Source organism: Cervus elaphus, chromosome 22 (assembly GCF_910594005.1).
Source record: "Cervus elaphus chromosome 22, mCerEla1.1, whole genome shotgun sequence".
Lineage (NCBI taxonomy): Eukaryota > Metazoa > Chordata > Mammalia > Artiodactyla > Cervidae > Cervus > Cervus elaphus.
In genome coordinates, this window is record NC_057836.1 from 28,282,308 (window position 1) to 28,294,058 (window position 11,751).

The window sequence follows — 11,751 nt, forward strand, 5'->3', positions numbered from 1 at the left end:
AAATGAAAGGGAGCTACTGCCAACCAGACTCTGTTTCATCTAAAATATGCCCCATATGGGTGTTCTGAGAAAATGCTACAGCAGTGGATGCAATCACTCTCTTATTCTGAAGAGTTACAAAAACAAAGCCAAACAAAAGAAGAGCAGCGAAAAAGATCACAAATAAATCAACCCTCCCAGCACAGTCTCTCTAATGGTATTTCTGGGATAGCCCTGAAATTCTGAACATCCTGTCTTTTGATTATAAAAGGAAATCCTTGATTTTATTGGTTTATAATCTAAATGCAAAGGATAAAAACAGTAGTGTGTTACACTATTGTTGTTGCTATTGTTGTGCTCAGTCATGTCTGACTTTTGTCAACCCCGTGGACTATAGCCCACCAGGCTCCTCTGTCCATGGATTTTTCCAGGCAAAAATACTGTAGTGGGTTGCCATTTCCTTCTCCAGGGGAATCTTCTCCACCCAGGGCATGAACCCAAGTCTCCAGCATCTCCTACATTGGCAGGCAGATTCTTTACCACTGCACCACCTGAGAAGCCCATGTTACACTATAAAGTCTTCTAAAGTGATCAAATACCAGGCACACACTCTGCCTTTTATCTGACTAAAGCGTACTTGGCAACAAAAAGACAGAGGTGTGCATCCAAAATTTTAATTTATTAGAGGATGTGGGTGTTAGCCCATCTCTAAAGAGATATTTTTACAGTCACTAGAAATTCAGGAGCCTCCAATAATGCTGCAAGGTTGTCTCTTCACTCCCAGAATCCTCAAGTGCTTTATCACTTGTCATTTTGAAGATGATCATTAATCAGAACACTTTGCACTTGAGCCGACTTGTAACCTATGGACTCTTTACAAACATAACAAGCCACATCAATAAAATGCAGCTGTTACGGAGTGAAACGAGGCTGTTCATCATATGAGCAGCAGTCGAAAACAGGAAGATAAAGATGACTACTGACAGTGCTGGCATCATTTTCATCTTCCCAAACTCAATTTGATATCTCACATATAAGCATCAGGTGTAGAGGGAATAAACATTCAAGGGCCATTACTGAAAAGCACAAGGTGTCAAAAATTGAGTAGGTATATAGAAGTTAGCATGAGGATTATACAGAAGGACTAAGTTTGTGTCTATACCGAATGGTGCAGGGCAGGGCACATGTGCTCTCATACCCGACCCTCTGCAACCCTACGGACTGTAGCCCGCCAGGCGCCTCAGTCCATGGGATTCTCCAGGCAAGAACACTGGAGTGGGCTGCCATTTCCCACTCCAGGGGATCTTCCTGACTCAGGGATCAAACCCATGTCTCTGGCATCACCTACACTGGCCAGCAGAGTCTTTTACCACTGGCACCAGCTGGGAAGCCCTCTGACGTGAAGTCAAGTCGCTCAGCCGTGTCTGACTCTTTGCGACCCCATGGACTGTAGCCTACCAGGCTCCTCCGTCCATGGGATTTTTTAGGCAAGAGTCCTGGAGTGGGTTGCCATTTCCTTCTCCAGGAGATCTTCCTGACCCAGGGATTGAACCCGGGTCTCCTGCACTGGAGGCAGACGCTTTACCATCTGAGCCACCAGGGAAGTCGTCTACATAGAACAAATAGTCCTAACTGGTGGGGTTTTTTGTTTTTTTTTCTTTTGGTTGTTAATTACAAAAATCAACTATTTTAAGTGATACTGGTTAGATCCCATAGAAAGAATGCTCATCTCATTTCATATCAACCTGGAAGCTGAATTTAGTACTTGGAAAAACCCTGGACATCAAGATATATCCAGCTCAGACTTCCCCACTGGCCCTGTGGTTAAGAATCTACCAGTCAGTGCCAGAGACACAGGTTCGATCCCTGGTCCAGGAAGATCCCACATGCTCCAGGGCAATGAATCCCATGTACCACAACTACACAGCCTGTGCTCTAGGGCCCATGAGCCACAGCTGAGTCCACACGACATAACTACTGAAGCCCATATGCCCAGACCCCATGCTCCTCAACAAGAGAAGCCACTGCAATGAGAAATCCATACACCATAACTAGAAAGTAGTCCTCGCTTGGTGCTGCTAGAGAAAGCTCACACACAGCAGTGAAGACCTAGTGCAGCCCCCCCCAAAAAAAATCAGAAATAAATAATTTTTTAAAAAAGATATATCCAGCTCATCAACATACTAGCTACACACACAAAAAGATGTGTTGTTGAAAGTTTTGTGGGGAGGTGGAAAAGAGGGCTTCTACTCCATACTGCATGGTCAAACTTCCATCATCTCCCCAAGCGTTCTCTCCCAATGCAGCAGTCTCTCTCTTCTGAACTACAAGTTCTGCTGTCCCAGCATTTCCAACACAGCTCTAGGACTGAAACTTAAGTTCCTTTTCTTATGCAGAATAACTGAGGTCTCTGACTCCCCAGTCTGTTGTGTTTCACCAATGCAGTGAAGTACCCACCTCCTTGGAAGGCAGGGAAAACTCTAAATAACAAATATTGTCTCTTTTCACAGCTTTAGGGATATGCACCTCTCTCAAGGGGGATTCCCAGATGGCACTAGCGGTAAAGAATCCACTTGCCCAATGCACAAGATGCAAGAAACGCAGGTTCGATCCCTGGGTCAGGAAGATCACCTGGAGGAGGACATGTCAGCCCACTCCAGTATTCTTCCCTGGAGAATCTCATAGACAGAGGAGCTTGGTGGGCTACAGTCCATGGGGCCATAAGGAGCCAGACACAACTGAGCAAATGAACATACACACACAACCATATCAAGAGCAGGAACGCTAAGTCAGTCTTGAAAAGGGATTGGATCCAAAAGTATGAAAACCACGAGAAACATTAGGAAACTCCAGTCTTGTCTTAGCTTCTCTCTGTTCATGTTCTTTATTCTTCTCTCTAGTTTTCCCCCCTTTCCTCCTAATCTTTCTTGTTCTACAAAAAGTGAAGACTTTCAGAGAAAGGGTCTTCTGTTACACAGAACAGTGGTTCACAAGCCTAGCTTTCAGTACAGTTTACTAACATCGACTCCCGAGCTCACTCACAGAGATTGTGATTTTAAAATCTCATAGAGTTTGATGGTTTACATTTTTAAAGCCTCCTAAGTAGCTTAAAGACTAAACTTCTGAAGCAAAGAGCATCTCCCACCCCAAAATACAGCAACATAATTTAAGATAGACATGTATTTCTTTCTTAACAGTCCCAACAATGAGTCACCCAGATAGGCAGAGTAGCTGGGCTCCATCTAATCACTAAAGACCCCAGTTTTCTTCCTTCTTGCTCATCCATATAACCAGCTTACAACAAGAAGCAATTTTTTTTTTTATCAAAGTAGAGTTGATGTACAATATTATGTAAGTTCCAGTTGTACAACACAGTGATTCACAATTTTTAAAGGCTACATTCCATTTATAGTTATAAAATATTAACTGTATTAAAGACGCTTTTTGCAAACTTAATGGCTGAAGTCTTGCCTTGACTCTTGGGTCAAAGTGAGGTCACTGTCATATTCACTTTTCAGCTTTGGGAAGGTAAAGAGTAAACATTCAAGCCAAATGGTTTCTTTATCAGCAGCAGGGTAGAAGTTGCCCATGACACTAAGTCTCTCAACCGCTCAGTGAGCACTTAGTCATTTGATTGGGAAACACAGTCTGTAGCTGGACAGGCAATGGGTCAAGGATGACATGGAAATCATAAGGAAGCACTTAATCATACTCCGCAACTGTCTCTCTTAAATGCACAGGCAGGTTTGGGAACCGCTACATAGAGGAAAGTGACAGTGACTTCCCACCTCTACCCTTCATTTCACATAATCTCAGCTGTCATACAGAAGGGAGGGCACTCAACTTAGAGTCAGAGGATCCATGTGCAAGCAAGCCCTAGTTCTGCCATGAATTGTGTGATCCCAGGCAGGTCCCTTCATAAAAATAACACATGCCAGGCTTAGTGGAAAGTGATTTATATGCATCATCTCTTTTAACCTTGATAATGCAAGGCACATATTTTTAATCCTATCTTAGTAAGAAAATAGATAAGTTTTCCCACTTCACATTTATATGTTATCAAAGCTAGATTTCAAACTCAACTTTGCATGTTCAGTCACTAAGTTGTGTCTGACTCTTTGTGACTCCATGGACTGTAGCCCACCAGGCACTTCTGTCCATAGGATTTCCCAGACAAGAATACCGGAGTGGGTTGCCATCTGCTCCTCGAGAGTATCTTTCTGACCCAGGGATCAAACCCATGGCTCCTCCGCGTCTCCTGCGTTGCAATCAGATTATTAACCACTGAGCCACCTGGAAAGCCCAAACTCAACTTTATCCGAATTCAAAGCATGTCACCTTCCCCTTTGGTCATATTTAACCTCATTAAGTCTCATTTTCCCATAAGTGAGATAAAAGTCTACCTCAATGAGTTGCTGTGAGCTTAATTTCAGGATAGGCCTCCCTGGTAGCTCAGACGTTAAAAGCGTCTGCCTACAATGCAGGAGACCTGGGTTCAATCCCTGGGTGGGGAAGATCCCTGGAGAAGGAAATGGCAACCCACTCCAGTACTCTTGCCTGGAAAATCCCATGGATGGAGGAACCTGATAGGCTATAGTCCATGGGGTCGGATGGTGTGTAGATCTTAAATATCAACAAAAGTCATTATTTCCTTTTGTATACAGAAGATGACACTAATTTGCCATGGTGAGCCTGTGTTTTGAGTTCCTTTCTGGAAATGGTGATGGATTTGAGCTTATTCATTCATAATCTCTGGTTCTGCCTTCAGTGATCAATAGCACCCACTTATGAAATGACAGTTCAGAGCTAACGTGTGGCCAAGGAACAGAACAAAGCCAAACTGGCCCAAATGGGAACTGAATTAATGATCTGGAACTGATAAGCAGTATACTCAGATAAGCTGAAATAATTTGACATTGATTGTCATGAAGACACAGACTAAAAATTATATGACTCAGGGAAAAGCAATGTCTCTTTGCTCCTCTTGTAAGTTCCCTCATTAAAGGCTTGCAAATAAAACCAATTATTTTGCCAGTGAACGCCCTGTTACCATAAACCAAATTAAGGTAGCTTCCAGTACACTAATTCATTTCATATTCCAGTCATATTACTACCAAGCCTACCACTTCTTTTATGGAGGCTAAAAACTCCAGCTTGCAGATCACAGGTTGTAGAAAAGCAAAGAATAAAACAAGACACCAAACAAGGTTAAACACATACTCCCCTTCAATCTCACTCCTACTTGACCTTTCCCACAAACAAGCAGAAATATGTGGGGAAAGAGTTAAAAAAAAAAAAAAAGGAATAAACACTATTATCATTCAGTTGGTTTTTATAGCACTTTTAAGTATACAACTATATTTATGGGGGTTGGTATTAAATTTTTTATAAAATAAAATTTTTATACTATAAAATTAAGACACGTCCCCCCACCCTGATCAAAAGAGTCCCAAGTCTCTGGAAATTTCAAAAATAATTAGTACCATCAAATCTCCTTAGACTCTTCATAACTGCTCCACCATGTGTATTCGGGGATTGGCCTAAGGATTTTCTTGGTTTTCAGTTCTGTATGAAGTAATTTACCAGCTAATTAAAAAAATTTTTACCTCCCCTTATAAAAGAAAACATCCTAACTTGTTTAGAAGGGAGTGTTTTCATAACTAAATTGAAAATCTCACTCTCCACCCCCTACCTCCACACTGAACAGCATGTTTTGCCAACAAGCTACTCTGACTTATATGCCATAGGAAAGGAAATGGAAAGAAAACTACTCTTTTGTCTGACTCTTCATAACCCCATGGAATAGTCCATGGAATTCTCCAGGCCAGAATACTGGAGTGGGTAGCTATTCCCTTCTCCAGAGGATCTTCCCTACCCAGGATTGAACCCAGGTCTCCCACATTGCAGGCAGACTGTTCACCAGCTGAGCCACCAGGGAAGCATATACCATAGGAAAGGAAATGGAAAGAAAACTAGTTTCCCTTCAGTTTAAAGCATCTCTACTGTCTAAAGAAAACAAGCCTCTCCTCTCAAAACAAGCCCATCACATTTATACATCAAGCATTATGACTTCCCCTGAAAGTTCTGAAGATGACCAGTAAAACCAAGAAAAATTTAAGAATTGATTAAAAAGCAAGCTTTAGTACTGGTAGAAACTAAAATTTAAAATTCATTTTGGCTAAGTGAGAATTCTCTAGAGCAGACTAAGCATGGAAAACAAAAGGCTTTCCCTTTCTTATTGGATTATAAACAGAGGAGATCCAGAACTTGTATTATACTTCAGTTTTCACGGATCTTAACAGAGTGATTTAAACAACAGAATTATTTTGCTGAACTACACATGGTTAGGAACATATTCTATGTAGTGTCAATTGTACCCTTTTGTATCTGGCTTAGCGTGCTCAATATTATGATTGTGGGATACACATGTGTTATTTCATGTAGCAGTAGTTCAGTCGTTTCACTGCTGTATAGTATTCCACTGTATAAACAAAGCATACATTTCTATCAATTCTACCACATCTTGGTTAGTTTTTTATTTTGGCTGCTACAAATAGTGATACCATGAACATTCCTATACATATAATATGGTAATCAAAGGTATACATTCACTCTGGTCTGAACTTTTGTGCCCCTACCCCCAGTTTGTATGTTGAAATCTACAGTGTGATAATATTAGAAGATGGGCCTTTGTGTGGTGCCTATGTCATAAAAGTGAAACTCTCATGAGTGGGGTTAGTGCTTTTATAAAAGACCCCAGAGAGGTCCCTTGCCGCTTTCACCATGTGGGGACCCAATGACAAGTCTGAGACCCAAAAAGGGCCCTCATGTTGGTATGCTATCACCCTTATCTCATACTTTAAATGCCCAGGACTATAAGAAACAAATTTCTCTGTTTTGCAAACTACCTAGTCTGTAGTATTGTGTTAGAGCAGCCAAAAAGGACTTCAGCTGATTATATAGCTATACTTACAGGGCCATGGAATATGATTACAACTTTATTAGGTACTCCCAGCTTTGCAAGCTGGTTTTTAATCAATGTACATTCCCACCAGCAATGTATGAGAATTCTGTTGCTCCATATCCTCACCACTAAATGGTATCATCTCTTTTTTTTTTTTGCCATCTTCTAGATGTAATATGGCATCACAATGTGGTTTCAAATTCCATATGCAATTAAGGATTCATATAATCCCTAATGATTAATAGAGTTGAGCATTTTTTCATACATTCACAAGCCTTTTAAATGTTTACTTTCTGAAAGCTGGTTCAAATATTTTTGTCCTTTTCAATTGTTTTCTGCCTTTTCCTTACTACTGTGTTTATATATATATTGTTGTTTGGTCACTCAGTCATGTCAGACTCTTTGCAAACCCACCAGGCTCTTCGCCCTTGGGATTTCCCAGGCAAAAAAATACTGAAGTAGGTTGCCATTTCCTTCTCCAGCTTACATACACACACACACACACACACACACACACACACACACACACACACGCACACATATAGGACAACAGGCTTTTCATTGGAAAAACATATTGCAATATGTTCTCCACTCTGCACCTTGCCTTTTCATTCACCAAATGACATCTTCTGAGGAAGGGAACTTAATATTAGCATAGTTTGATTTATCAATCCCTGACTTCAGGTTATTTCTCCATTCCAGCTACAATGGACCCTTGCTGTTCCCCAGTTATGCTGGACACCTCCTCTCTTCTTCACCTGAGATTTGCATACAAGTGCCCCACACTACAGAGTCAGCTCCATGAAGGCATAAAGTATGCCTGCTGCGATCAATTCACTGGGCCCCAAACAGTATCTGGTACATAACAGGTATTCAAAAAAAATTTTTTTTTGCTAAATGAATGAAAGAATAAACTAACTCTGAATTTATTTTATCTTTCTCACAATTGTGTGCTTTTTCTGACTGCTCAAATCTTTCCTCAATTTTAAGAATTTTTGGCTATTATGTCTTTTAATTCACTTCTTTATTTTCTCTTATGCATTGCATATTTTTTCTTTTTTTTAATTATATTAGATAAATACATTGACATGAATCAGCCATGGGTGTACACATGTTGAATCTTTTAGATCTATCTTTCACATCTTTAAATTTCTCTTAAATATTTCCTATTTTTATCTCACTATACTATATTCTGGATAATTTCCTCAGAGCTGTTGTCCAATTAAATAATTATTTCTTTAATCTTGTTGCGTCTACTGCTAATTCATATATAAATATTTTATTTCAATAACTTCATTTTCTACTTCTATAATGTTTGGAGGGTTATTTTCAATCTGCCTGTTGTTATTCAATGCAGTATTCTTATTTTGTCAACTACCTTATTTCTCAAAAGATAACTGAACATTTTAGACATACTCCTTTCAGAGCTTTTCTTAGATAGGTGTTATTCCCCTCAGGTATGAATATTCACATTTGTTTGGTCTGCTGACTTTATCTCATTGCATTATTTATGATGATTTTCATATACAGTCACATGTGTCCTAGGTTATAGAGTTTTACCCATATGGATCAACTTTATAATTTCTGCTGCTGAAGTCTTTAAGTTTCACTGGTTTCAGAACAATTTCTATGATACTCACTTAGCTCCATGTTTCTATATAATTGGGAAATGATTTTTGGCTACCTACCAATGCACACCTTGAGCCAGAATGAAGGGATTTGGCCAACTCTGCTATTTTAAAAGTAAAAGGCATCCTCCACTTCCAGCACGGAACTATACTGGGGTTTCATACAGATCCCCAGTCACTGATAGGAGTATATATTTTCTTTGTGTGCATATTTCTCTTGGAGACTTTACAAGATACTGCAGTGAACAGATAGGATTTTTATACATTGTGATTCTGTGTCCATCATCTTTCTCAAACATTCTTCTCACTGATGATTAGGACATCTAGTTGGAAATAGCCAGAAGGTAGTTGAAAATAAAGCACAGAGAAATGCTGAGAAGACAAGTCAAAAGTCAAAGAAAAATGTTTATGTGTTTACTCACAATTAATATCTGGAACTATGTATTCTGTTGCAATTCAATAATATAATTACTATCTGCTTTTTAAAATTTATTTGTTTTTTATTGAAGGACAATTGCTTTACAAAATTTTGCTGTTTTCTATCAAACTTCAACATGAATCAACCACAGGTATACATATATCCCCTCCCTTTTAGAACCTCCCTCCCATTTCCCTCCCCATCCTACCCCTCTAGGTTGATCCAGAGCCCCTGTTTGAGTTTCCTGACCCATACGGCAAATTCCTGTTGGCTATCTATTTTACATATGGTAATGTAAGTTTCCATGTTACTCTTTCCACACATCTCACCCTCTCCTCCCCTCTCCCCATGTCCATAAGTCTATTCTCTATGTCTGTTTCCCCATTGTTGCCCTGTAAATAAATTCTTCAGTACCATTTTTCCCCCTAAGATCAGGAACAAGACAAGGGTGTCCACTTTCACCACTATTATTCAACATAGTTCTGGAAGTCCTAGCTCAGCAATCAGAGAAGAAAAAGAAATAAAAGGAATCCAGATTGGAAAAGAAGAAGTAAAGCTCTCACTGTTTGCAGATGACATGATACACAAGAAAATTACAAGAGCTAATCAGTGAATTTAGCAAAGTTGCAGGACACAAAATCAATACACAGAAATCATTTGCATTTCTATATACTAACAATGAAAAATCAGAAAGAGAAATTAAGGAATCAACCCCATTCACCATTGCAACAAAAAGAATTAAATATCTAGGAATAAACTTACCTAAGGAGACAAAAGAACTGTACACAGAAAATTATAAGACACTGATGAAAAAAATCAAAGACAACACAAAAAATGGAGAAATATTCCATGTTCCAGGGTAGGAAGAATCAATGACCATAGTGAAAATGACTATACTACCAACACAGTCTACAAATTCAATGCAATCCCAATCAAATTACCAATGGCATTTTTCACAGAACCTAGAACAAAAATTTCACAGTTCATATGGAAACACAAAAGAACCAGAATAGCCAAAGCAGTCTTGAGAAAGAAGAATGGAACTGGAGGAATCAACCTTCCTGACTTCAGATTATACTACAAAGCTACAGTCATCAAGACAGTATGGTACTGGCACAAAAACAGAAATATAGACAAATGGAACAAGATAGAAAGCCTAGAAATAAACCCAAGCATCTATGGGTACCTTATTTTTGACAAAGGAGGCAAGAATATACAATGGGGCAAAAACAGCTTCTTCAGTAAATTGTGCTGGGAAAACTGGACAGCTTTCCATGTAAAAGAATGAAATTAGAATACCTCCTAACACCACACACAAAGATATACTCAAAATGGGTTAAAGACCTAAATGTAAGACCAGAAACTATTTGCTTTTAAAATCAGAAGACAATGCAAGTTTAAAAACAAGAAAATTTCTTTTGGTTCTTTCTGGCACTCGAAACTTGAGGAAACACAAACAGACTATTGAATGTGAAGCACTCTTCTACATTTGTTAATGTGGCAATCATTCCCAAGTAAAGTTTGAGCATCTGTGTATAAAAGAGAATCAGAGAGTGGGAGAAGTCAACAGACAAATGATCCATGAATAATTTATCATAGTAATGATATGTTGAACTTCATATACAAAATCATTATTAGTTAACTTTTGTTTGTTTGCTTGTTTGTTTTCTGTTTTGTTCTGTTTTTTTTTTTTTTGGGGGGGGGGGGGTGCTGTTTATTTACCAGTAGTGGTAAATTATTCCTGATCCATTTCCTCTCTTGCTAGGTTCCTGTTGTGAATGACAGCACAAATTTATAAAACAACTGTATAAGGTTTAGGAACAGTGGATGACTACAGAATGATACAAAGCTGATTAACTTTGCTAAGGTTCTGTTCCTTGATCCTGGCCTCATTAGTAACCTAGCCAACTGAGCTAACTAGGTCTAAGCAGAACCTTTTTTAAGGACAAAGCTTATTATGTTGCAGCGGATAAAGAAGACTGTCAACAGCACCTTAGCAGATTTTGATGGTTCTCTAGAGAGAGATATTCTGTCTGCATTGTCCACAGTTGTAAAAACACCAGGGAGTTGGTTTCTGAGCCTGCTTAATGAAGAAAGAAAAAAAAAAAGTGTTTGAAGATGGAAACACAGGAGGCAGTAAAACAAATAGCACAAACCACCAATAGAATTTGTTTGAGGCTACTTCTGTGTTTCATAGCATAGATTTTTACATCAGAATTACTGGTGTCATTCATCAATACAAATGTTTTTCCTATTAACTTCCGGGAGGGGGGGAATAGGGTTGGAATTGCCTATACATAGAACATACACGAAAGTAAACAGCAAGGGTGAATCAGGAACGTGTCTTGCTTGTTACAGGGATCAGCCTTATGTCAAGCTTGACCATGTCAAAGACCTCTAATAAAACAGCCAAAACAAAGACCATTTATATGCAGTAGAATTAAGATATCAAATTTGAACTTTCTTATTTCTAGTCTCTTGCCATATTAGCTGGAGTATTTCAAAGAATTCTTTGGGAAGTTACCTCGTGGCCCAGAGGTTAAGAATCACCTTTCAATACAGGGGACACAGGTTCAACCCCTGGTCAGGGAACTAAGATCCCACAGGCTGTGGGGCGGCTAAACACTTGAGCCACAACAAGAGAAACACTTGCACCACCATGGAAGATCCTGCATGCCACAAAGATTCCATGTGCTGCAACTAGGATCTGATTTAGCCAAATAAATAAACAAAATTTTTAAAAATAAAGTAAGTAATTCTTT

At 39.1% G+C, this 11,751-nt stretch overlaps 1 non-coding gene across 1 annotated transcript; it reads right to left on the reverse strand.

Moving 5' to 3' along the window:
* Positions 1-1,509: 1,509 nt before the first annotated feature.
* On the reverse strand, positions 1,510-1,582 carry TRNAW-CCA. Its single transcript has one exon. It is a non-coding gene; the product is annotated as a tRNA-Trp (tRNA).
* Positions 1,583-11,751: the final 10,169 nt, after the last annotated feature.